Here is a 23,618-nt window from a genome sequence, read left to right as displayed (position 1 = left end):
AATAGCTTATGAACATATTACTTTTTATGGCAACTTCTACTTTGATGTTTTTTTTCAACTGTTAATACTATTCCATCCAGGTTGTTGGTAACATGGGAGATGCAATGGAGGCTGCTGACGCTACAATAAAGACCACCCTGGTGAAGTGCATGAGACAGCCTGCAACCACACTGTCTGTGCAGCTGGCTGCCATCCAGGCTTTCAGACGCATGTCTGCGACAGATGAGGTAATTAACATCCCCCTCCATGAATGAACTTTATCCTAGATTCCCAGTTTTATGTCGTGGAGTTTCCACAATAACAAACATGTTACTGTTGTTTTTCTATCCAGGTTCGAGCTAACCTCCAGAGAGTCTGCCAGTACCCCAAGGGTGCTGTGCAGAAGCGCCTGGCAGCTTACCTGATTCTGATGAGGAATCCCCAGGACAGTGACATTGAGATGGTGAAAAAGCTGCTTAAGCAGGAGCAGAACGTGCAGATCAAGGCCTTTGTGACCTCCCACGTCTACAATATCATTTCCTCCACTGATTCAGAGACCCAGAAGTAAGATTGGAGCACCTTTCAACTATCAAAACAATTTATGCTGTATTTCATGGAAATACTGTGCCGATTTAACCACCTACCTTTTTATATTCAGCTGATTTGTTTTTACATTTTATTATTACCCCAGGCTCGGTCAGAAGATAAAGGATGCCTTGCAGGACCCTGACGTCAGTGTCGCCACACACAGCGACTACACCAAGAAGTCCCGCAACTACAACCTTGGCATGGCACATGAGAGCATGCAGGCCGCCATTCAGGGCAACATTGTCTTTGATCCCAGTAGCCAGTTGCCTAGAGAGATAATGCTGGAAACTACCCTAAAAGCTTTTGGTTTTAACATGGATCTTTGGGAGGTATGTAGTACTAAAGTATACGTACTATAATCAGTAATTTGTTGCTGTTTCAAATTGTAGTTTTACACTTACTGTAAACACTAGCAGCAGTAAACGTCATTCATATGTCTTATTCTTCTTCTTAATATTATTTGCTATGTTGGACTTTTTCGGTCAATTTGGTCAGCCCTACCCATCTGCCCCTGAAATTAAAACTTAATAGCATATGTAAGATAATTGTTTGGCTCAAATTCACGCTTTAAGACACTAAGGCCACACTGTTTTTTAATCTAATTGTTTTATTTTTTCTGATAGATTGGCATGGAAGGAAGGGGCTTCGAGCCAACCATTGATGCTTTGTTCGGAAAGACCGGGTTCTTCCCTGACACTTTGTGCAAGACTCTGTACTGGACTTTAGACAAGATACCACCAAAGATTAAAGAAGAACTTGAGAAATGGGTTTCTCCCCTGGACACAGAAGGACAAAAGGTATATCTTGTGTGTTATTATTTCTGTTAAACACTCTCTAAGTATAAGTTATGTTAATCATTTCCAGTGATACCACCAAAACTAATACAACTTTTTCCTAAGATTCCCGAAAATCTTGTAAGAGAAATTGTTCGCAACTTCAACAAGCTGGTAAAGGATCTGCAGAGTCAAGAGTCCCCAGAGGCCGTGGCCTACCTGAAGATCATGGGAGCTGAGCTTGGCTACATCAAGGGAAACGAACTGAAGTCCCTTGTTGATAACGCAAAGATGTATGCAGAGATTTTCATGTGGATCATTCCTACCCAGGTACTCTTCTGAACTCCTGTTATCTATTTAATATAATGCTTGTTTTTTTCTGGTACCATTTTCTGTACCAGAATTCAAAAGTGACCATTGATTTTTTTTTATCAGGTTGTGGCTAAACTGATGTCCAGCACTGACAATGAAATCTTCGCCCATTACATCTTCATGGACAACAAATTCATCATGCCAACAGCATCTGGCTTGCCTCTGACATTTGCTCTGTCTGGCACCTTCACTCCTGGAGCAAAGGGAGGCCTTCGCATGGCTCCAAACACGGTAGATTTTCCATCTTTTGTCCTCAACCTACCCTCAATGCTCTATCAATCATAGTTTTATTATTATGCTGTTGCTATTTCATTGATGTACTTCCTCAAATGTCCTGCAAAGTTTTATTAAAATCTATGACAATAATAATTCAATATAATATATTATATTATATATTATAATATAGTAGACCCGCGACCCGACCCCGGATAAGCGGATGAAGATGGATGGATGGATGGATATAGTAGACTGTCATAGTAGTTGTACTATAGTAGAATATCATTTTTCATTTCTTTCTTGACTTTGCAACTAATTTAATTTCATGTGATCTGTTTTTGTGCACAGAATGAGCTGCTGTTCACACCCTCTATTGGAGTTGAGTTTGTGACTCAGATGGGAGTCCATGTCCCTGAATTCGTTGTATCCGCTGTTGAGATGCACACCAACATGTACCATGAGAGCACGCTCAATGCCAAGATCACCATGGAACAGAACCAGGTCAAGCTGTCCATCCCCACCCCACAGGGCACCACAAAGCTCTTGAGCATCAGGTAAAAAATAACATTCATAAATTATATTTGATAAATGATATATATTTTTAAGTGCTTTAGTAGTAGATGGCAATCTTTATTACAGCATGTTTAACAAAGTTATTAGAAGATGGAAACTGATGTTGCTGTTTTTTCTTTGAAATAGCAATAAAGTGCTGATTGTGGGTGCTGGTCAGGCTGCTGTGATCCCACACACAGAGGGTAACGCAGACTGCAGAACTCTCTTCTCTGGAGTCAGATACTGCACCAAAACACTCCGTGCAAGCACTGGTGATAAGACTGCTGTTCCTTACTTCCCCCTGAATGGAGAGTCTAAGTAAGTTTTTCTTTGAAAAATCTGTGATTGTTTTGTTAATTTTTATGTCACTGAATACACTGAATGATTATCATTCTTTCAGTCACAAGGAAATGGTAATTTAATGGTGTCTCGCCTCTGTAATGTGACATATTTCAGTTGTGTACATGTCAGACATCAGGGACGTGCAGGCTACTGTTGCCCGGGCAACAGCCCGTTTGCCCTGATTGGCTTAGCTGCCCCTCTGGTGGAAGAGCTTAAAAAAAAAAAAAAAAAACTTTCTTTCTTTTTCTTTTTTTGCTGTGGTGGCTGCATCAATACGATAATACGCCCATCATTACTAAAGATAATTAAATGGTCAGTCACGTGACTTTGTTTATATTCTCACACGGTGCACCGCATATTAAAGACAAGCCCTTCTGCCCTTTATGACAAATGCCCTGTGAATACTAGTAACCACAAAAATCAATTTGAGTTTTGAATAAAGTGCAGCTTCAGCTTGTAACGTTTGTATCACGTCGCGCAGCATGGCCTTATATTAACGTAAAATGCTACATTATCAACCAAAGCTAATGACAGCCTATGTTGCAGCAGCAGGCTAATTTAGCTACGTTACGTCCGTTACATTAGTGTGCGTTCTGTAGAGGAGAGAGAGTCTCAGGGATGGGATGGTTTGGGCTCTTGAATTATGCTAGGTTATACGTTGTTTCCAGATTAGAGCAATATAGCCCCTCCAAATTAGGCCTGTAACAGTCACTGATTGTTGACTATGCAGTATCCATCCTGACTCTATAAACCTCAATGACCCTCATCTCAAATCAAAAGGAACAACTTCTGGAACAATCATTTCTCTGAGGAGTGCATCATAAAAGCAAAGTTTTTTTTGTCAAACATAGATTTTGTTTGGCACCTATAGCACAAAAATGCCCCCCCTTTTAAAAATTAAATGGCGAACAGGGATGAATCGAGACCGCGATTTTATAACGATTAATCGTGCAGGCCTACTCGAAATGTCTGTGCATGTCCCTGAAGGACATAAACACTGTTTAGTAGAATTAGTCAAAGTTTGAAACACAAATACTTAAAAAATGATTGTTCTTGTGTTTTTACAATATCACAGAAGATTTGAGAGAGTTCAACTTTGTTCTTTTCCCCCTAGGTTCACTTTGGACATTAAGCCTTCTAAAGAGGTCTCTGAGTACACAGCCACCATTGCATACAAACTTCTCAGCGAAGGAAAGGACGGCCACCAGAAGGTTGATTCTTTGCAGTTGGCCCTGAGAGCTGAGGGTATGAACGTCTTATTTGGAGAAAAAAAAAACATTTGTAATGATTGAAGTCTTTCTGTGCCACAACCACCTTTTTCATTTAATAGGGTTACATACATGAGAAATCAAGTTATACTTTCTCTAACTTTAGGTGATCAGCCTACCGAGGCTACAGCCACCATGAAGTACAACAGGAACAGGAATGTTTTTACCACACAAATCCAGATACCTGACTTTGATGTCGAGGCCGGCGTTAAGGTTGGCTTGACCGACAGCAGTACCAAAGGCAAATCCATTACCCTTGAGATCACCAACAAGAACGTGCCCCAGCTCTCTCTGATTGGCCGTGCCAAGTGAGTCAACAAACAAAAATCTTTTGTTTAACATACTGTCAATAAATAATATATCTGACTTAGAGCTATGTACTGTAACATGCCCCATAGCCACATTTACACAACAGCTAAAAAAATTATATACAGACATTGACTTGATCATGTTTTTTTATTAATCACAGGCTTCAGGCCATGACTGATGGCATGCTGCAGGTTCAGCTGTTGGTCCCCTCACTCAAGACTGATGCCGCCATCACTGCTACAATGAGCAATGCTGATGGACTCACCATGGAGATCAAAAGTGATGTCAAGCTCCCAGAGACCTCCTCCATTCAGGCAATCACATTCAAATATGGTATGTGTGTTTAAGAATATACTGCTAATGGACTTCAAAGATTGATGATTTCAGGCATTTGTCTCAAACACTGTCTCAAATGTAATAGTAAAATGCTAAATGCTTTGTATCTAAGGTGAAGACCAAGCTGAGGTTCATCTGATGTCCAACATGAATGCTGATACTAAGATCCTGGTGCCTTACACTGAAGCCCTCCAGGCCTGGCTCAGGCAGTTTGCGGAGGATATCGTGGACCAGCAGGTTGTCAAGACTGACATGAAACTGCGTCATATCTTCAACAAGGCAGTTGAGGTCAAGATAATATAATCATTACAACTATTTTAGCAGACCTTGACTTAGTTATATTTCCTCTGGACTAAAGCATGACAAATGTGGTGATTTCTTCATCAGGCCAGTGATATCTGGATGGACAAGATCTCAGCTGATGTTCCCTATGTTGAGACTTTGAGGAGTGGAATTGCAAGTGTTGAAATGCCCTCCATGCCTGAAAACCTATTCATGAACTTGTAAGTATACCCCACATCTAAAGATAACAATTATTATGTTTTACAACATGTAGTGACCAGTTGGATGTCTGCTTTAAATTACATAATAATACATTTTCTGCTTTTATCCTTTCACCAGTGATAGCACATTTAAGTACCAGTTCAACCAGGACCGTTTGACCATCACTGTCCCTCTGCCTCTTGGAGGCAAATCATCTGAGGAGCTAATGATACCTTCATTCAACACCCCACACATCTCAATGCCTCAGCTGGGCATGGAGTTTGCCTCAAAGGAGATCCAAATCGATTTTATCATCCCTTCTGAATATGATCTCACTCTGCCTTTGATGGGAATGGTGGAAGCATCTGCCAAGGTCAACAGCAACTATTATAACTGGGAGGCAACTGTGTCTGCTGGTAACAACACTGCAGAGTCTCCTAGCTACTTGGCCAAGTTCAGCATCATGGCTGACAGCCCAATTAAACTTCTCTCCTTTTCAACTGAGGGTAATTTAATCTTTATTCTTGTCTTTAATTAGAAGAACTATACATTTGTTGTTTATCTCTAGAGAAACAACATAAAAGTTGATACTGATTAATATTTTACTGTTTTGTCTGTTTTAAAGGAGCTACAAAAATCACTGACACACCAGAGAAGACTATGAAACTGGCCATTGATGGTTCCCTGAACCACATGCTCATGAACACAGGTTTTGATGTGCTGGAAACCATTGCTGTCACAGACAAAGTAATGTCAACAGGAAGGTATAACATCTATGCCAGCGCCCCTGTGGGTCTGGAGACTTCTCTGACTATTACCACCCAGGTCACCCTAGATTCAAACATGCTCTCTGGAGATATCAACACAGACGGAAGTGTGTCTATTGGACCCATGACTGCGAGCACTACTTATCTACACACCTTCTCTGTTGAGCCAGCAAAGAAAGAAGCTAAACTGGAGAGTACACTGAGGGTGAACTCTGAAATCCTTAAGCTTTCAAACAAGATCAAGGCATCATATGCAAATGAGGGACTTTTGATTGAGTCAAACACCAACATGAACACTGACCCCATCAAGCACACCACCAAAATGAGCTTTAGCTACAAAGATGTCAAGCTTACCATCCAGTCTGACTCTGTGACCAAGGCTGAAGAGAGAATACTTCGTAGCCAGATGGAGCTCTCTGCCTCTGGAGGACAGGCCAGCCTCAGAATAGAGAATCAAGCTGGTGACACAGTGAACCGTGCCTACTCTTTGCTCACTGGGTCTATGAACCCCACCGGCTTGGAGATAAATGCTGATGCCTCCTTGAACATCTTCTCAACCCTTGCTTCTCACAAGGCAACCTTAGCCCTGACTATGAATGGCCTGACTACTAGCTGTACAACAACTGCTCAGCACAGCCCAATGACCTTCGAGAATGTTTTCCACAGTGGAATTGACAACTCTGGTGCTACCATGTCTCTCACCACTAAGGGAGCCATTAAAGACAACAAGGCTGAGCTCAATGTTGATGGGAAGATTGCAAGCACAGAAGTGTATCTCAATGGCATCCTTAAGGGCAACCTCTTTGACATCAACACCAGAAACAGAATGAACCTCAGACTGAATGAAGATGGCTTGAGCCTCTCCAACAACATAGTTGGATCTCTCAAGGAGATGAGAACCGAAAATACCCACTCACTGTCTCTTACGTTGAGATCTTTCTCCCTTCGCTCCAAGACTGACAATTTCCTCGACAAAAGGAACTCCTACATGCATGACATCACAGTTAACATGGAGCGTTTTATTGCCTCAGTTATTGTGAAAAATGACCTGAAGATCATGGAGATTAACTTTGTGAATGATGCCCAGTTCAAGGCAGAGCCCCACAATATGGCGCTGACTGGAACAATGATGGGAGTCTTCTTAGAAGAAGAGCTAAAGCACACGTATGAAGTCAAATTCGTTGACATGGTCCTCTCTGCAAAGTGCAATACCAATGGCAAACTCCTGGGATCTCAAATGACACATACCACTGATATGGAGGTTGCTGGTCTGACCATGAAATTCAACAATGTGGCTAACTTCAATTCACCAGTTCTTCGTATGGACAGTACAGTCAAAACTGTTGCTGCACCCTTCACTCTGAACATTGATGCCATTTTCAACTCCAATGGTGCAGTGTATCTGTATGGTGAGCACAGTGGTGAACTATACAGCAAATTCCTCCTGAAGGCAGAACCCCTTCTGTTCACACAGTCTTTTGAGTACAGAGCCTCAACCACCCATAAACTGAAAACCACTATCATCACTAATATGGACAACAAGTTCAACAGCATGCTGAGCCTCCAAGAGCAAAGTGTCACACTGAAGATGGCATCCACAGTAAACGAGCACACTTTTGATCAAGAAATGAGTGCCTTTAACAATGCAGAGAGAATGGGTATTGAGATGTCAGGAGCTGTTTCAACTGCCCTCTTCAGTGACGCCAGTCAAGATTACGCCATCTCTGGATTTGTGAAATATGACAAGAACAGTGATAGCCACTTCATCCAGATCCCATTCATTGAGCATCTGCCTGCAGTTATTGAAAACGTAAAGATCAAAATGATGAGAATGATGGACCACAGCATTGAGATGCTGAAAGACTTCAACACTAAGTATGAGATCAGTGCCAAGATTCAGAACAAAGTGGCTGAACTGAAGGAGGTCATTGACAACTTTGACTTCAAAGTCTTTGTCCAAGACATAAGAAAGTTTCTCAACTCAATAGAAAACGTCATGACCAACTTGACAGCCAAGTTCCCAACTGACAAAGTCATGAATGTGCTGAAATCAATGAAGGATGCTATCATGGCTTGGATCAAGAAGCATAATATTGCTAACAACTTTGATGTAATTTATGCCAAAATAGAAGAGATCCTCTCCAGCTATGAGATTGAGAAGATGATCGGGGCCATCATGGATGAGGTTGTTAAAATTATGAAGCAGTATCAGGTGAGGGAAAAGATACAGTCTGCAATTGCTGCTCTCAAGTCAGTTGATATCCAGCCTTTGCTCAAAAGAGTTATGGCACCTGTTCAGGAGCTTGTGAATGAACTGTATTCCTTTAACTTTAAACAGCTGATTGATGACATGAGTGACTATTTCATGAGGATGGTCCAAAAATTCAAATCGTTTGATTATGACACATTCACTATGGAGTTGACGAAGAAAGTTGCAGATATAACCATGATTCCCTGTTTTGGGAAACTCTACGGAGAGTTCAGAGTTACCTCCCCTCATTTGAAACTCAGGACCACTGCTGACCTTGAAAACACCACCACTACATCAGTCACACCAGAGTTCAAAATCAACCTTAACTCACAGACTACATCTACTTTGAAATGCCTTAACCTCAATGTGGATGCCACTGCCCATTTTGCTGCACCCAAGATGAATCGCCTGTCCATCTCTGAGAATGTTAAAGTTGACCAGTCTTGTTTCACACTTGACCACAACGGAACAATGACTCTCTATGGCCTGTCAGCTCAAGCTTCCTCTGAAACTACTGCAAAGGCCAACACTGAGCTCTATGTTGCCGAGCTTGTCAACAATGCATTCTTTGCCCTTGAAAATGGAGTTTCTGCCACTGTGGAGACTGGCTACAAACATGACCTCAACATACCATTCCTCAACATCTTCACTGAAACATCAATGAATCAAAAGAATGTCCTCCAGATTGAGGCTGGCACTGCCCGTTTGACCATTAACAATCTGGCCAATGAAAAATATGCAGTTCAGGACTTCTCAGATGAGGTAACCCACAAGAGTGACATGGAGCTGGTCATGGATCTCCACACAGCCAAAGTGACTTTCACTGGAGCAACAGGTAGCAACCACCTCAAACTGAATCAAAATGTGGATGCCGAAATCTGCATTTTCCGCCACATAATTATTAATGCCAAGTTTGAGACAGAAACACCTTTCATGAAGGGCAGCATTGCAAATGTCAAGTTCCAGGCTAATACTGGAGACATGAAAATTGATTTCACTGCCTCTCACAGTGCTGAGCTAGCTGGACAGGTTGAGGGAACTCTCTCAAACTCTGCACTTGCTTTGGTCACACCTACTGAGCTTATGTTTGACACCAAGAACAAGGGGAATGTCAAGGTTGCCCTTCCATTTAAGCTGTCTGGAAAGATGGATCTCCAGAATGACATCTCTTTGACCCTGAACTCTGAAGTGCAGCAGGCTAGCTGGACAGGTCGGGCTAGATTCAACCAGTACAAATACTCCCATTACTTCACCGTGGATAATGGTGACAGAGAAATTAACATATTTTCCCAAATCAACGGAGAGGCGAATCTGGATATGCTCAAGGAGCCTATCACCATTCCTGAAATAACTGTGCCATTTGTTGGTATGTGGAGAGGAGTGGAAGACTACTCTCTGTGGGAAGACACTGGCCTGAGCTACCTCCTGACAACAACTCAGCAGACATTTGACATGAACTCCAAGCTGAAGTACATGAAGAGCCCTGAGATGATCACCATTGACATTAATGTGGATCCAGTGATCAATTACATTAACAACAATGTCAACACTCTGCACAAGAAAGTGCTCATCGGCAAGGATAAGACTGCTGCCATTCTGGCTACATCTTATGATCAAGCAAAGGCAGAGTATGAAAAGTATAACATTGAGTTGCCCAAAACCATTACAGTCCCCGCCTACAAAGTTCCAGTGATGAATGTTGAGATGTCTACATTCACCATTCCCCTGCCCGACATCAGTCTCATCACAATGCCTGCTCTGCATGTTCCATCTGCCCTCAGTAAGCTGACCCTTCCAAAAATCACCCTGCCCAAAATTCAGAGCATCAGGATCCCAGTACTGGGTGATCTGACCTATGAGTTCTCCATGAAAACCGCAGTGGTCACTCTCAAAACTGATGCCAGCATCCTTAACCAGGACAGCATTCTCCTTACACTCGATGCTTCCTCAACTTCTGAATTTAAGGTTCTGACCGGAAAGATTGAGGGCAAAACCAATGTGAACACAGTCGGCGGATTTAAAATGGCCTCTGTCCTGTCTGTAAAACATTCAATGCTTGAGGGAAACCATGACAGCACCATCACCTTAAGCTATGAAAATGTGGATACCTCCATCACCAATTCAGCAAAGGTCAATCTACCTGTCCTGAATTTGGAAATCTATCAGGAGATTACTGGAAATCCAGAGGAAGGCCTTGTTGTCTCTATGTCCACTCCATCTGCAGGACTCATTGCACTTCAAATGCAGACTAAGCGCCCAGCACAAGTGAAAGCCAGACTCTATGGTCGCTACCCGGTAAGATAACTTTTGCTTACTTGTTTGCCTACTAATAACCTTTGAATGTGATTTCAATATGAATAGTGTATTAATATTTGTTTTATGTTTAATTTTTCCCCAGTCTGAGCCAACAACCGACATTGATATCTTGGGTCTGAAGATGTCTGTGATTAACTCTAACAAGCTGAACCTTCAGACAACCTGGAACATGGAGATGCCATATGAGATGATGCTTGGCCTGAAGAAACAGGTGCCCACTGTCATGGAAATGGTGTCTGATCCTGCTGTCAGGACATATAACACAATCTACAGATTTACTAGAAGCCTTTCTTTTGAGCAGGCAAGAGAGCAGGGTAAAATGGTGTCCAGGTGGGCTTTTGACAACCTTGTAGCCGTAAATCATTATATTGAGACAACTGTCACAGATAAGACCATTTTGATCCTCAGAGTGTACCAAAAGAAAGTTGACATTGTTCTTGATGCAGTCGTTAAATTCCTGAAAGAAACCAAGTTCCAGATTCCTGGGTATGAACAGAAGCTGTCTGGGCTTGAGGTCTACCAGAAGTGTAGTGCTTTTGTTGCGGATGTATCTGAGGAGGCTGTTCATAAGGTTCCAGAGTACTTTTCCTCCATGTTTAGAGCAGTCCTTGATTATTTCCAAGCCATTGAATTCACCCTTCCTGGCTCTAACCATGTTGTCAGAGGAAGAGAAATTCTTGATGACTTGTTTGTAGCTTTGATGAAAATTCAGGACCAAGTGATTGCCACTGTTAGGAAACTGCGGGAAATCCAGCTGGAAGATATCATTAACAAATTCTCTGCATTTGTGCAGTTTACCACTGAACAAAGTGAGAAGTTTCTCCAAACCCTTAAATCTCAGAATGTAGAGAAGCTCTCTACTTTTGTGACTGATGTGTACAATGATGCCATTAACTCTCCTGTCCTGGCTGATGTTACCAGGCAGGTTGAAGAGGCCTGCAAAATTGTTGTAGAATATCTAAAAGCTGTGAGAGCTAAACTCCAGATTATTTTGGCTGACATGTCTTTTGAACAGCTTCAAGCTGACATCCAGTCTTGGATTGATTTATTGGTAAAACGTGTTAATGGTTTCCAGAACAATGTCATTAAGACACTTAAGGAGAAAAGCAAAAATGTTGAACCATTTGTGAGAGTAGGTGACAGACAGATGGAGATTGACATTCCTTTACCATTTGTTGCCAAATTCAACTAACTGACAGTGGTTGATCTACTACAGTGTTTGTATTGATTGTATCTGTTGTGTAACCATGATGCTCGTCTCGCTACTCTGTTATTCAAATTATTAATTTTCACAGTAGACTCCCAGTTGTTCAGGTCCTACCGTGCTACCATTGTGTCTTGTACTATTTAAAATAAAAGATGTGGCCTTCAATAAAGACAGATTGTACTGCATACTGTATATGATATGATATCTTTGTGCATTTATTGTACATAATTTGACATACATGTCTAAAAATACTAACGCCTTGGTAGGCTTATAAGTGTAAGAATGTAAGCAAAGGTAGTATGATATGGTTTTTACACACTGGTAAATTTTTCTTCACATTGATTAGTCCTCCCAATAAAAATGTTGGCAATTTCCTGACATGAAGCGCTTCAGTTTGAGTCAAAGTTGCTCCCCTCAAACTCACAAATATATAGTTATTTAATATTTTAAAAAAAACTAAATACTGAACACAGTCACAAAAAGCTCACTATATACTGCTGTCATATGCCCATTTGTATCCTAGGGGTCTAAATTTAGCAGAGACACAAATAGCTTCTAAGACAAAAAAAATCTCTCTTATCATAAAGCAAAGAGAATAAGTGAGTCAGTTTGACAGTTAACAATAATAAAAAGCAAAGTTCTAAGATGAACTCACCCTTTGAAATACATGAATTATTTTATCAAATGATGGCTATGATGTGTAATCATACAGTATGCAGTGGTATTCAGATCCTTCACTTGGGAAAAAGTAATGATACAACAGTATATCAATACACCATTGCAAGTGCTTTTAAAATCTTACTTATGTAAAAGTATTGAAGTATTATGAGCTAATTATGTGTAAAATATCAAAAGCAAAATAACATAACACAGTAAATTATTCAAGATTCAAGACTTTATTGCCATACAACTCGGTGCAAGTTGCTAGGGATTTGCTTCAGTGTGCTTATGACAGGACATCAACAAATCACAACAAAAACATAGAGCAAATATATACACATACGGTATCCCACACGGGATCACACTTGACACAGGCAGATAAAAAAAAAGAGGGCACACCGCTCACCACATACCTGGATGACAGTCCAGGAGGCTAGAGTGACAGATGTCAGGTTAAAGTGACATGGTGCATAGGGATGCAGAGCGCAAATCCACAACTTTACAATAAATAGATAAAATAACGCTAGTATGGGTGGCATAAAAACATATAGAAAAGTATTATAAAACCAGTGTAAAGAGATTATTACAAATTATACAGGCTCGTTAGGAGAACCTTTTTCATGAGATACTGGTTCAGGGATGGAGAGCTGTTAGAGATTTAATGCCTCTGCAGTATGTGCTGTTGAGAAAGCGGGAGGTTTTTGTCTCTCAACCTTCTCCCTGATGGGAGGATGGTGAAAAGGGAGTTGGCAAGGGTGAGTCTCATCTTGTAGGATCTTTAGGCCTTTCTGGTGGGTACGGGCCTCAGATCTCACAAATGGGGGAGAGTTTGCAGCCAATGATTTTTGAGGCTGTATTGACTATCCTGTCCAGCTGCAACCTCTGCTGAACAGTGTATGCAGTATTTTAATGTAGTTTGCTGGGGTGGAGCTGTTCTGATATACTTCACAAGCTAAGTAGTTCATTCTATAACCATGCATCATAAGTTTTAAGCTCATATGTTTTGTTTACAAAATAATAATCACCCAAGTGTCTACCAACTATAGCTTTTAGATCCATTGTGTGGGGTAAAAAGTACAATATTAAATATAAAGTATCATAGAATGGAAATACTCAAGTAAAGTATAAGTACCTCAAAACTGTACTTCACCACTGATCATAAAACTTATATTTAAGTTATGGGGAATGTATCCTACCAAAAACAGAACAAAATTGCAAATGCAATGGATGATGTAATTCACAAAATAGTTCATATTATTGTCAATAAGTATGTTGGAACTAATGCCAGCTGCAACACGACATTAAGCATTTGTCTTTAATGTGAGCAAATGAGGCAAAATAATTAGAGAGAGTAGAGATGGTGACACAAATTGATTTTTTTTTATTGGCTTTCCCAAAACAGTACCGCTTGTTCCCTTACATTCTGGATTGTTTTTCCTAACAACAAATGTCATTGTTCCATTCAAAGGAAATGATGTAATTACATTAATGTGGTCATAATTTGACACACTTGTACAAATAGGATTGGCACATTTTCAGCATTTTTCTTCTCCAAAATTCCATTGTTTTATTCTTCAAAACAAGAAAATTAAAGAAAAACATGCTCTGCTTTGTCTGATCAGTGAATAATAACCTAACAACATTGGAAATGAGGCACATGAGGGGGGCCAGTGTGGGAAAATTAACCAGTCCAGCACAATGCATTCCTGTCCTGTAAGTCAGCAAAAAGCCCAGCAACAGAAGACAGGGAGGAATGTGACTTTTACACCATTGTGACTCTGGCTGGATTTATAAAAGATACTCTTTTTAAACTCGGATTCATCTTCACTATGGTTACTATTGTTTACTGAATGACAGAAAATGACATGTTTAAAGCAAAGACAATAAAGTGCATAGTAAATCCACCAGGGTTTTACCCTGAATTTCCAGTGTTGCAACACCGTCTGTAATTGATAATCATAGCTGTCATTTGAACAAGCACTCCCACCATCTGTAAGGGAAAAGTAACATAACATTTCTAGTCAGATTAGACTTGAGCTAAATTTCTTACACAATTATGACGAATAAATTCAAATACATTGATTTCTGTTGCTAACTTCAAAGCTCCAAATAAATGTGAGGTACATGCAGTCATAAAGGAAGACATTAAGATGTTTTTGTTCCTAATTCAGTTGTAGTGCTGTAAACAAACAAGAAAAGAAATCACTATTGAACACTTAATTTCTGCCTAGTGTTTTAGTCAGATACCTTTTTGTTTCAGTTTGTGTAATTATTATAAGACTGTGGTTTTAATAATATAATACAATTCCATCAAATTTTTAATTACTACACTCTCCCATAATCTCATATGTGTGTGCTTCTTGCTCATTGAGCTCTGACATAGCCTGCTCTTCTTTTGATGACATTTTCTAAAAATAAAAATAAATAAAAAACGTGTTTCACTGAGTGAAGCACTCACATGCTAAACCATCTCAAATGCTCAATCTTCTCTTGGTAATATCACCGCCACAACTGTAAATGAAGCTGTAGCTAAATTAGAAAATGTCAAACAGATTTTGTAAGTATTGAGACAGCGGAGATATGCCAGCCTATGTGAGACAGGAGACCTAGATTTCAGAGTTCAGAAACATGGTGGGATACTGTATTACATACTTTGTATGGTTCAGATAATTTGGTTCAGGTGAGCTGTATGGACAAAGCACCCCCCTTTCTTTGCTGGCTGTACTATTTACAGGCTACAGTGTGTTTGTGTGACTTTTTCTTAATTATTAATTAATGTCCTCCCAAATCGAGTCATTGTAGCCACCTGAAAACTTGCTAAACTACAATGGACAATATGGTTCTATGGTTAGCCCTTTTCCAGGCTGGATAATGTGTAATGTATAGTCTCTAAGACCTTCAATTTGGCCTATTGCATAAAAAGAAACTATTAAACTACGCATTTATTATTGTGAAGTCGAAAATATACTTTTTGGTTGAGGCTCCAACTAACAAACCTGAGACAACTGATTTTTTTTAACCGTAAACTTAAGCTGTCTTTATGGAAAATGGCGTAAAACATCAGAAGAAACAGGCTACAGAACACCATGGGCATCCTTGCACTGACTCGAACTTCTATCAAAGCTTTCTGTGAATTATAGTGTCCAGATGCTGTGCAATTTCACAAACTAAATACAGTCATTGTATTGTAAATACAAAGTGGACATAAATAACGAGTGCAATTTTTGTACTGCTTTGCTTATTATAACTTTGGCAGTAAGGCATTGCCTATATGCAAACACAAAAAGTGAGCAATTTAAACCTGGCTCGAAAGCAGGCCTTTGAAAAGGACATGTCCACATTGGAAAATTAGTGAATAAGGCGTCCACTTCCATGTTGTTTGTCATTTTTACCCCTCCACCGGCCAGACTGGGATCATGTGACGCACAAAGAACATGCAGTAAGCAGTGCATTTTACACACACACACACACACACACACACACCCCTGTATCAGACGATCAACGGATGTGTTCAAAACAACTTGTTTGCAGTCATTTGTTTTAGTATAACCAAGGTTGTCTGATTACAAGGGAGTAATCAAACCATGGTCACTTCCCGTAGGCCTACATGTTCAGACACAGATCCCAGCGGCGGAAGCGTCTTGTCTGCGCTTCACGGTTCTCCAGATAGCGTCGATTCACATCAAAACACAGCATTTAAGACAACTTTCTGAAGGTGTTTTCCGTTTTTGTAAGGCTGCCCGTGTTGCAGTTTCGAATACCTCCCAGATCCCTTCCTTGGTTTTGGCAGAGCACTCCAAATAGGCATATGCGCCAATGCGCATGGCCATGGCCCGGCCATCCTCTGCTTTCACGGGCTCCAGCTTCAACCGGGACAGCTCGTTCTTTACGTTTTCATCGTTGCGCAGATCTTTCTTGTTGGCCACTAATATAATAGGTACATTCGGACAAAAGTGTTTGACTTCAGGGACCCATTTTTCAGGGATGTTTTCCAACGAGTCCGGGCTGTCCACGGAGAAGCACATCAGAATGACATCGGTGTCCGGATAGGAGAGGGGGCGCAGCCGGTCGTAGTCCTCCTGCCCAGCTGTGTCCCACAAAGCAAGCTGGACTTGCTTGTTTTCCACCTCTATGTCCGCCACATATGTCTCAAATACAGTCGGAACATACACCTCAGGAAATTCGTCTTTGCTGAAGACAATCAGTAGACATGTTTTCCCACCTGCCCCGTCCCCCACCACGACAAGTTTCTTCCTAATGTCTGCCATTCCTGCCTTTTCCTACCTCTCGCTTAAATGTGACATCAAGAATAAAGATTTTCCCGGTGTAGCCTACTCACTACCTCTGTTTTAGTATGCTACTCTAAATAAAACTTGTCCCATAAGGCGCTCCCGTCTACCAACTCCAGAACATTTATCAAGAACCACTGCGATCTCTTTATAAAGCATAGGGTGGTTTCCTAAATATAGCAATCCAATCGGAAATAGGGAGGTGAGATCACAGTTTGTAAAAGAAGAGGTGATTGGATCTCATCGGGGTTTCCTTATGTAGAGGAGGGTCAAGCACCACGAGGACCATCCGACTCAGGATCAGCCAATATCAACCAAATCTAACTGCATGATGATGTATTACGCAGGATTTTTTGTAATTCTCCTTTGACGCGACTTGTATTATTATTCTCGTCATTACAACATTTCCCATATCCGGATTGTTTTTAAACATACAGAGCTACTTTTGTTACTGGGTCAACCATTTTTTTAACAAACGCTATCCAAAAATGTCTTAAGACATATCCAGCAGCAATATGGAAACGCTTAGGGGAATGTAAAGTGCTCATTTATAAAATGTTGGATGACCGCTTGCTATGCACATTAAATAAGCTAACGTTGTCTATGTTACCTTTGTGTACAAACGGTAGCCTACGCTTGGAAGGCAAATCATCATTGGCTTTATACGCATGTCTACGTAGTTTACGCTATTTACAGGGAGGGGGCACTAGCGTAGGCAAACTCTTAGCCTTGACTATCAAGCCTTGCTAAATCACCGCTCTCTCCAAGGAAACAAAACAATATAGAATTGGGTTGACGGCGTGCAACAAGCATAGACCCTCTATCAAAACGACACGCGTAAGTATCTCCTCTTTATTTGTTCACATCGAAAGCAAAGGCTTTGTAAAGCGAATGATTTAAACGCGACTGCCGTGGTGTGAGTATTTCCCCTTTTGTTTAGCGGTTAAGGCCCCTCTGTTTGGAACTTGAAGGGGGGCCATGTTGTTTAGCCACTGAGTGTTTGCTTGATGTTTTAGCTCGCACAACACCAACTTGGCAATTAGCTTCCGTTAGCTCTTACATTAGCTATTTTGGTTTATTTGGCTTGTTGCATTCAACCGATGTGGTATTTCGAGCCAAGACAATAACTTGTTTTCCGTCCAACACGGGAGCCCACTGGCTTACTGTAAAACAAAGGTAAATTCACGGATTTAACTTTGATGTCTAGCTAACGTTACCAATAATAAACAGAGCAGGCCCGCTGCGGTTAGCTTGTTAGCGAAGGAGGTTGCTAATGCTCACTCTAGCGAAGTAACATAGCTAACAATAAAACTGTTCAATATCCGCTAATGCCAATTAAGGACTGGACGTACAAAGCAAGAAGGGGATACACGGTTGGCTATTAACAATTTAAAACGTAGCTAAATCATTTAGCCTCAAAGTTAGCTTTCTTGTTAGCCGCGGTCTTGTTGGCCAGGTTAGCTACTTTAGCTATGGTTAGCCAGCTTGCTGAAAGGCTTGCACGTCTGTTTGCTACAACGACCAATAATGTTGGATATGCCGTTGTAACGTTAATTAGTTTAAAAAAAAAAACAAAGCTATCGACAGCTCTTATCGTGGAAAACAAAAATCAGTAGTGTTAACGTAATAGTTTGCCTCGAGTGTTTTTTTTTAATCATTAGTAACGTTGCATTAATGGTAGCGTTAGCCATTATCACCCGCTAACACTAGGCTAACGATGTTACCTAGCTAGCATTCTTGGTCTTGCAAGGCATCAACATGCTTGTCATTCACCTGTTTTGTACTTGTATTGCCTATTCGTAAATTAGCAAACCGCCAAATTGGACTTCCCATTTGACGTTAATGTCCCGTTTTTGAGCAAGCCATGTAACTACATTTGGATATTTAGGGCAACATTAAAGCTGTAATCGCGAAGATCCTCATTTAAATAAAGGGCTGTTAAGTCATTATCGCTGAAGGAGGTGACACAATGGTGATTGAGGGGAAAACAATGTTTCCTGTAGTGAAGAGATCTTGAGAACGGCAACACAAGAACATAAGGTGAGGGACAAAGCCTGCGCGCTGGATATCAGGCTTTATCCTGGAAATGTACTTCTGTTGATCCAGACTACTTTGACCCAAACTAACGTTTCAATCTTCAACCATAGAGCAGCAGGATTAAGTCATGTCCCGGCGAAAACCATTAAGTTGTAGCTGTTATTCATGTAGTATTTTTTTATTTATTATTTAGGTGCTTCCTTTTCCTAAAGTCTACTTAAAAAGTTGGTTTGTCTCAAAGCTCACATTAGTAAAGGTCACATGTTGTAACTTAAAGCTTTAATTGCTTAAAAGCCTACCAGAATAAAGTAACCTGTCAAGTTAAAATGGGTGCTACATTGGCTTTATACTGATATAAAATGTAACTTAAATTATATATCTGACTTATTTGTGTCGGGCAGTAACTTTAGTAGACTACAAGTCATATATGCTATTATGCAGAACAGCACAAAAAGGTGATATAACAAGACTGCATATTCATGTCAACATAATACTTGTATGATTGTATATTTTGTTTTGTGTAGGCTTTCCCGTGGAATGAGCGTTCCATGCAGCATCCTAGGTATGAATGACGTGGCCTGGCAGGAGACGAGAGGTGGGATGCTGCATGCAAATGGCGCTCCTGAGACTGGAGGTGTCAGAGTTCATGTTGGAGGGCCCCTAGCCACAGTTGTGGGAGCTGGACAAGCTGGAGTCCCACATTTACAGGGCATGGACAGGATTGCTAACCCCACCCCAGGTACCCCGCAGCCTCCACTGAGTGGACGATCTCAGGATGACGCCACAGTTGGATACTTCTTTCAGAGGCAGCCCGGAGAGCAGCTTGGAAGTTGCACACCCAGCAAGCATCGCTGGCCAACTGGTGATGCCAATCATGTTGATCAGGTAAAGGGTGTTCCGTTATTGTACTGTATTTAATTTGGTGCAGGTTAGAGGTACAGACAGCAGTATTTTGGATCAGCCAAGGCTGCAAGTCTCACTGGATATTGTATCAATAATTGCTGTCAGAGGTTGAATGCCTAATGTGATGTGTAGCCCAAACAATAAGACCCTGTTAGATTCCAGTGGCACTAGGTCACGTGTTTCACATGCTTAGTTAATCGGTGATGATTTACACCAGATGCCAGCCATTCATCAACTACCATTTCTTCTAGGCATGTTTTATTGAAGTTAGAGCGTGCAAAAATGTCAGTGGCTTTTGTTGGTAGAGCCTGATGCTGTGAGATGCAGCAATCCATAAATATAATTACATTAATTTCATAGGAAAGAAATGCTAAGATTTTGTAATTTTATAAACAATTATTAATTTGAGATAAATGTAGATTGGCAAGCATTTGCATTAAAGAAAACAATCAGTTTATGAAAAGTGTACAAGAATTACACGAACAGGCAATTATAGTGTTTGTTTCTGAAAGAACACAGCCAAGAAAAGGCTGCTACTCTAACTGCTAAAATAATTAGATTCTATAAATTAATCTAGATTTATTTATAGAATTTTCAATAGATAAATTGGAATACAAAATCCAGAAAATATTTGCTACAGTTGAGTTGGTGCTTTATTCGTTGATGCCAGTAATTCATTTAAATTTGTATCAGATAAACTGCAGCATCTAGTCAATTATACATTTCCAGTGAAGGAGTTTGTCCGTTCAGTAAAGGTGTGGACACACAGAGCCGATAATCGGCCGTTATAGACTTTGGCAAGGTCAGTGACTCGAGTCTATTCGGCGTGTTCCGTGCCGCCGTCCTTCATTTTGGCAGATTTCTCATGTATAATAGGCGGGGTGGGCACTGCCGGCAGTTGGACTCAAATGACCCATCTGATTGGTAGAGCGCTAACCCGGAAACGGGGAGCGGAATCCGCATGACTAGAGTCTCTAAAAATCTGACAAATCCTTTTAAACTGACCTTTGTTGATCTGAAATGAAGACAGATTCAGCAACTGCATGGCCTATTTCTCACTTAAAATGTTTTCAGAAACACATTTCGGTGAACTATTTCAGTAAAATATGAGATCGTATTCTGAACAAGCTGCCATGACAGTGTGTCTTTGAATTTCTGGAGAAGTCAGACCCATGTGACACGTTTATCCAATCAGCTGCCAGTTTTCATTTTTGAGCGACAATACAGATTAGCGCCACCTGCTGTTATGGAGACGTATTACGTCTCGTCGCTTTGGTGTGTTCCGAGGCACTTTTTTGACCAATTTGGGGAGACTGATCAGACCAACTGCCTTTTCTGCCGACGTTTGGCTGTCGGCTCTGTGTGTCCACACCTTTTTAGACTTCCTGTTTAGGATGCTCTTGTTGCCTTTCACCTCCTCACTCCTCCATCAAAGTTAAGAGAATTAAAAAATCCTTTTATAATGGCGACTAGGGCTGGGCGATATGGAGAAAATCAGATATCACGATATTCTTGACCAAATACCTCAATATCGATAATGCGGCAATATTCTAGGGTTGACAATTAACAAAATATCTTCACACTTAGATTTTAGATAAATAATCATCACTAATGTGGACATAATGTCTAAGTGGGGAAAAGGCAAATAATAGAACAGCTAGAACGGTCTGGTAAGTTCAGAAAAGTACATCACTTTACTGTAATGCAGCCTTTAAAACCAGTAAAAGACAACACTTGCGTCATATTACGATATCCAAAATCTAAGACGATATCTAGTCTCATATCACGATATCGATATATCGCCCAGCCCTAATGGCGACCCTTATTAGAGTTCTGGGTCCATCCAGTCTCCGAATTTGGTTATTCCAGCACACACTGATTGAGAGCTGGGGTACACCTTGAACAGGTCACCAGTCTAAGAGGTGAATTATACTGGCCGTTCCCAACCTGGCGCGCGCCATCGTGACGTCAAAACTACGTAGATCTTGCTGGCGCGCCCGGATTTATAGCACACAAGCTGAGGTTTTTTTTTTATTTTTATTTTTTTTCTCTCTCTCTCTCAGCAGTGCACGACAAAGGGGAAGCATGAACGTGCCGTTGTGTCGTGCCGAATTTCCGTCGGTAGTCTTTCCTCATTAGCGCCACCTCTGTTCAGGAGAAGACTGCAACTAGTGTCGCGACCACCAGTGCAGGTATAAATGGTTACGCCGATTTCATGACGTCACATATGCGCGTGCCAGCTGGGCTGCGGTTAACAGTGCAAACGCATATACACCTAGGTGTGCAAGACGGCAATAGCACTGCATTTTTGTTTTGGTTTTTAAAGCCGCCTCCACATTCAGTTAGCAAATCCTGTGAGACCAGAGGCCTGTACTACGACTCAAGATCAACATGCTCTGGATTTATTTCAGTTACCCGGCTTCACGTAACCTAACAACCGCTGTCCTCCATAACGTGTCACGACGGTGGTTAACAACTAGTTCAGTCAACCCAGGGTTTCCCAATCCAGCGACGCGCATGTTCACATAAAAGAGGCGGTGTTTGCACAGCACGACCAATCGCAAACATCGCATATTTTACATAAGAAGAGCAAACTATAATACTACATAAATATGAAGAACACAGATACGGTTTTACAGGCAAAACGCAGGAAGTAGAGCTGGCAAAAAAGCCACTCTGATATAACGCTTATAGCGCAATATCTGACCATAATTACACTTGTGCTTTCCATAAACTGTCGTTGCTTTAGCCTATTATATTATCAGTTGCAACCCTGGCAGTGGTAAGCGATCGTGAGAGAAAATTAAATTGTGTGGCGTTGGCAACACAAACTGCCTATACGTAATTCCCGCCGCTGAAAATATATCTTTCATAAAAATACCCATCAGGGAATGTTAACGGGATTGTCGGCCTCTAAATGTTTTAACTTTTATTAGCGCACCTCTCTCGCCGCATCAAGCTCCACCGGATCTTCAAAGAACAGCGATGCCGTTATCAATCGAGTATTGATTGGTCAGTAGGCGGTGCTTTTGCACTGGTTGATCTCTTATCTCCAACATAACCTGCTCCCAAGCAGTTTAGGTGTTCAGCATAAGTTACCACGGCGATTTAACCCGGTTACAAGTGATCCACCGTCGTGATACACATAACCCTGGGTTGAACCTGAAGTCACCTCGTTCGTTAACGCCAAATCTTGCTTCGTAGTACAGGCCTCAGTGCTTTGGCCCCTGTGTTGGCAGAGCAGGAGAGTGGCTGTCACTTTGATAACCGGCCGGACTTGTAATCTCCTGTTTTACAGTATTAAACTGCCGTGCATTGTTTTGGTATGTGAAAAGTCTTCAAATGTATTGATTTGTTACACAAACTGGACTTCCTGGATTGACTTATCTTCGTGCAGGTACCTGTAGCAACACACCAAGCTTCTAATTATTGGCCTATGAATCTGTCTCAATCCATTAACTGTGCAATGGTCCCTCTTCAATTAGCATATTAGGTCCCCATTTCCTATGCATGTCTGAGACCTTTGTTCAACCGGCCCCCATGCATGCAGACAGTGGATTGGGCATGGGTTATCACTCAGCCTGATGAAAAGAAAGATGTTATTGTTGGGCCACCTTTTTTTCTTTGTGTTCTTTGCAGCAGATACTATCCAGGTTAATGTTGCATTATTGCAGTATTCTTTTAAATATGTTAATGGTGTAACCTGTAGTGCTTCATGCCAAATATCTTCATTTGAGATGACAAAGGCCCACAGGCACGCCATAGTGAAGTTTTGTATTTGACACCCCCACTTTTCACATGCACACACAATCAGAAGGGTGGAGAGTAAAAAAGTAATTGGGTGCAGCACCACTGTTGTTTTGTCCTTTAATGTAATGTTATAGGGCTATGATTCTAATCTTCCATCTGCTTGTAACCTTTACATCCAAATTAGTTCCAGCACCATCAACCTCAATGCAGAAAACTAACA

At 41.1% G+C, this 23,618-nt stretch overlaps 1 pseudogene across 1 annotated transcript in view; it reads left to right on the top strand.

Moving 5' to 3' along the window:
• The window catches only part of LOC144533838 (apolipoprotein B-100-like), a 47,818-nt pseudogene that overhangs the window by 3,630 nt on the left and 20,570 nt on the right, over nucleotides 1-23,618 (top strand). The window contains exons 11-29 of the transcript XR_013503473.1: nucleotides 81-227; nucleotides 332-543; nucleotides 671-896; nucleotides 1,191-1,364; nucleotides 1,467-1,670; nucleotides 1,776-1,943; nucleotides 2,277-2,482; nucleotides 2,628-2,798; nucleotides 3,937-4,067; nucleotides 4,197-4,398; nucleotides 4,560-4,732; nucleotides 4,848-5,023; nucleotides 5,123-5,238; nucleotides 5,357-5,724; nucleotides 5,844-10,531; nucleotides 10,635-11,735; nucleotides 16,154-16,910; nucleotides 17,389-17,549; nucleotides 19,270-19,630. The product of XR_013503473.1 is annotated as an apolipoprotein B-100-like (transcript). The remainder of the gene's footprint in view (nucleotides 1-80; nucleotides 228-331; nucleotides 544-670; nucleotides 897-1,190; nucleotides 1,365-1,466; nucleotides 1,671-1,775; nucleotides 1,944-2,276; nucleotides 2,483-2,627; nucleotides 2,799-3,936; nucleotides 4,068-4,196; nucleotides 4,399-4,559; nucleotides 4,733-4,847; nucleotides 5,024-5,122; nucleotides 5,239-5,356; nucleotides 5,725-5,843; nucleotides 10,532-10,634; nucleotides 11,736-16,153; nucleotides 16,911-17,388; nucleotides 17,550-19,269; nucleotides 19,631-23,618) is intronic.

The sequence above is a fragment of the Sander vitreus genome, chromosome 18 (assembly GCF_031162955.1).
Source record: "Sander vitreus isolate 19-12246 chromosome 18, sanVit1, whole genome shotgun sequence".
Classification (NCBI taxonomy): Eukaryota; Metazoa; Chordata; class Actinopteri; order Perciformes; family Percidae; genus Sander; species Sander vitreus.
The sequence above is the reverse complement of the archived record's forward strand: the minus strand, read 5'-3'. Positions and strand labels throughout refer to the sequence as shown.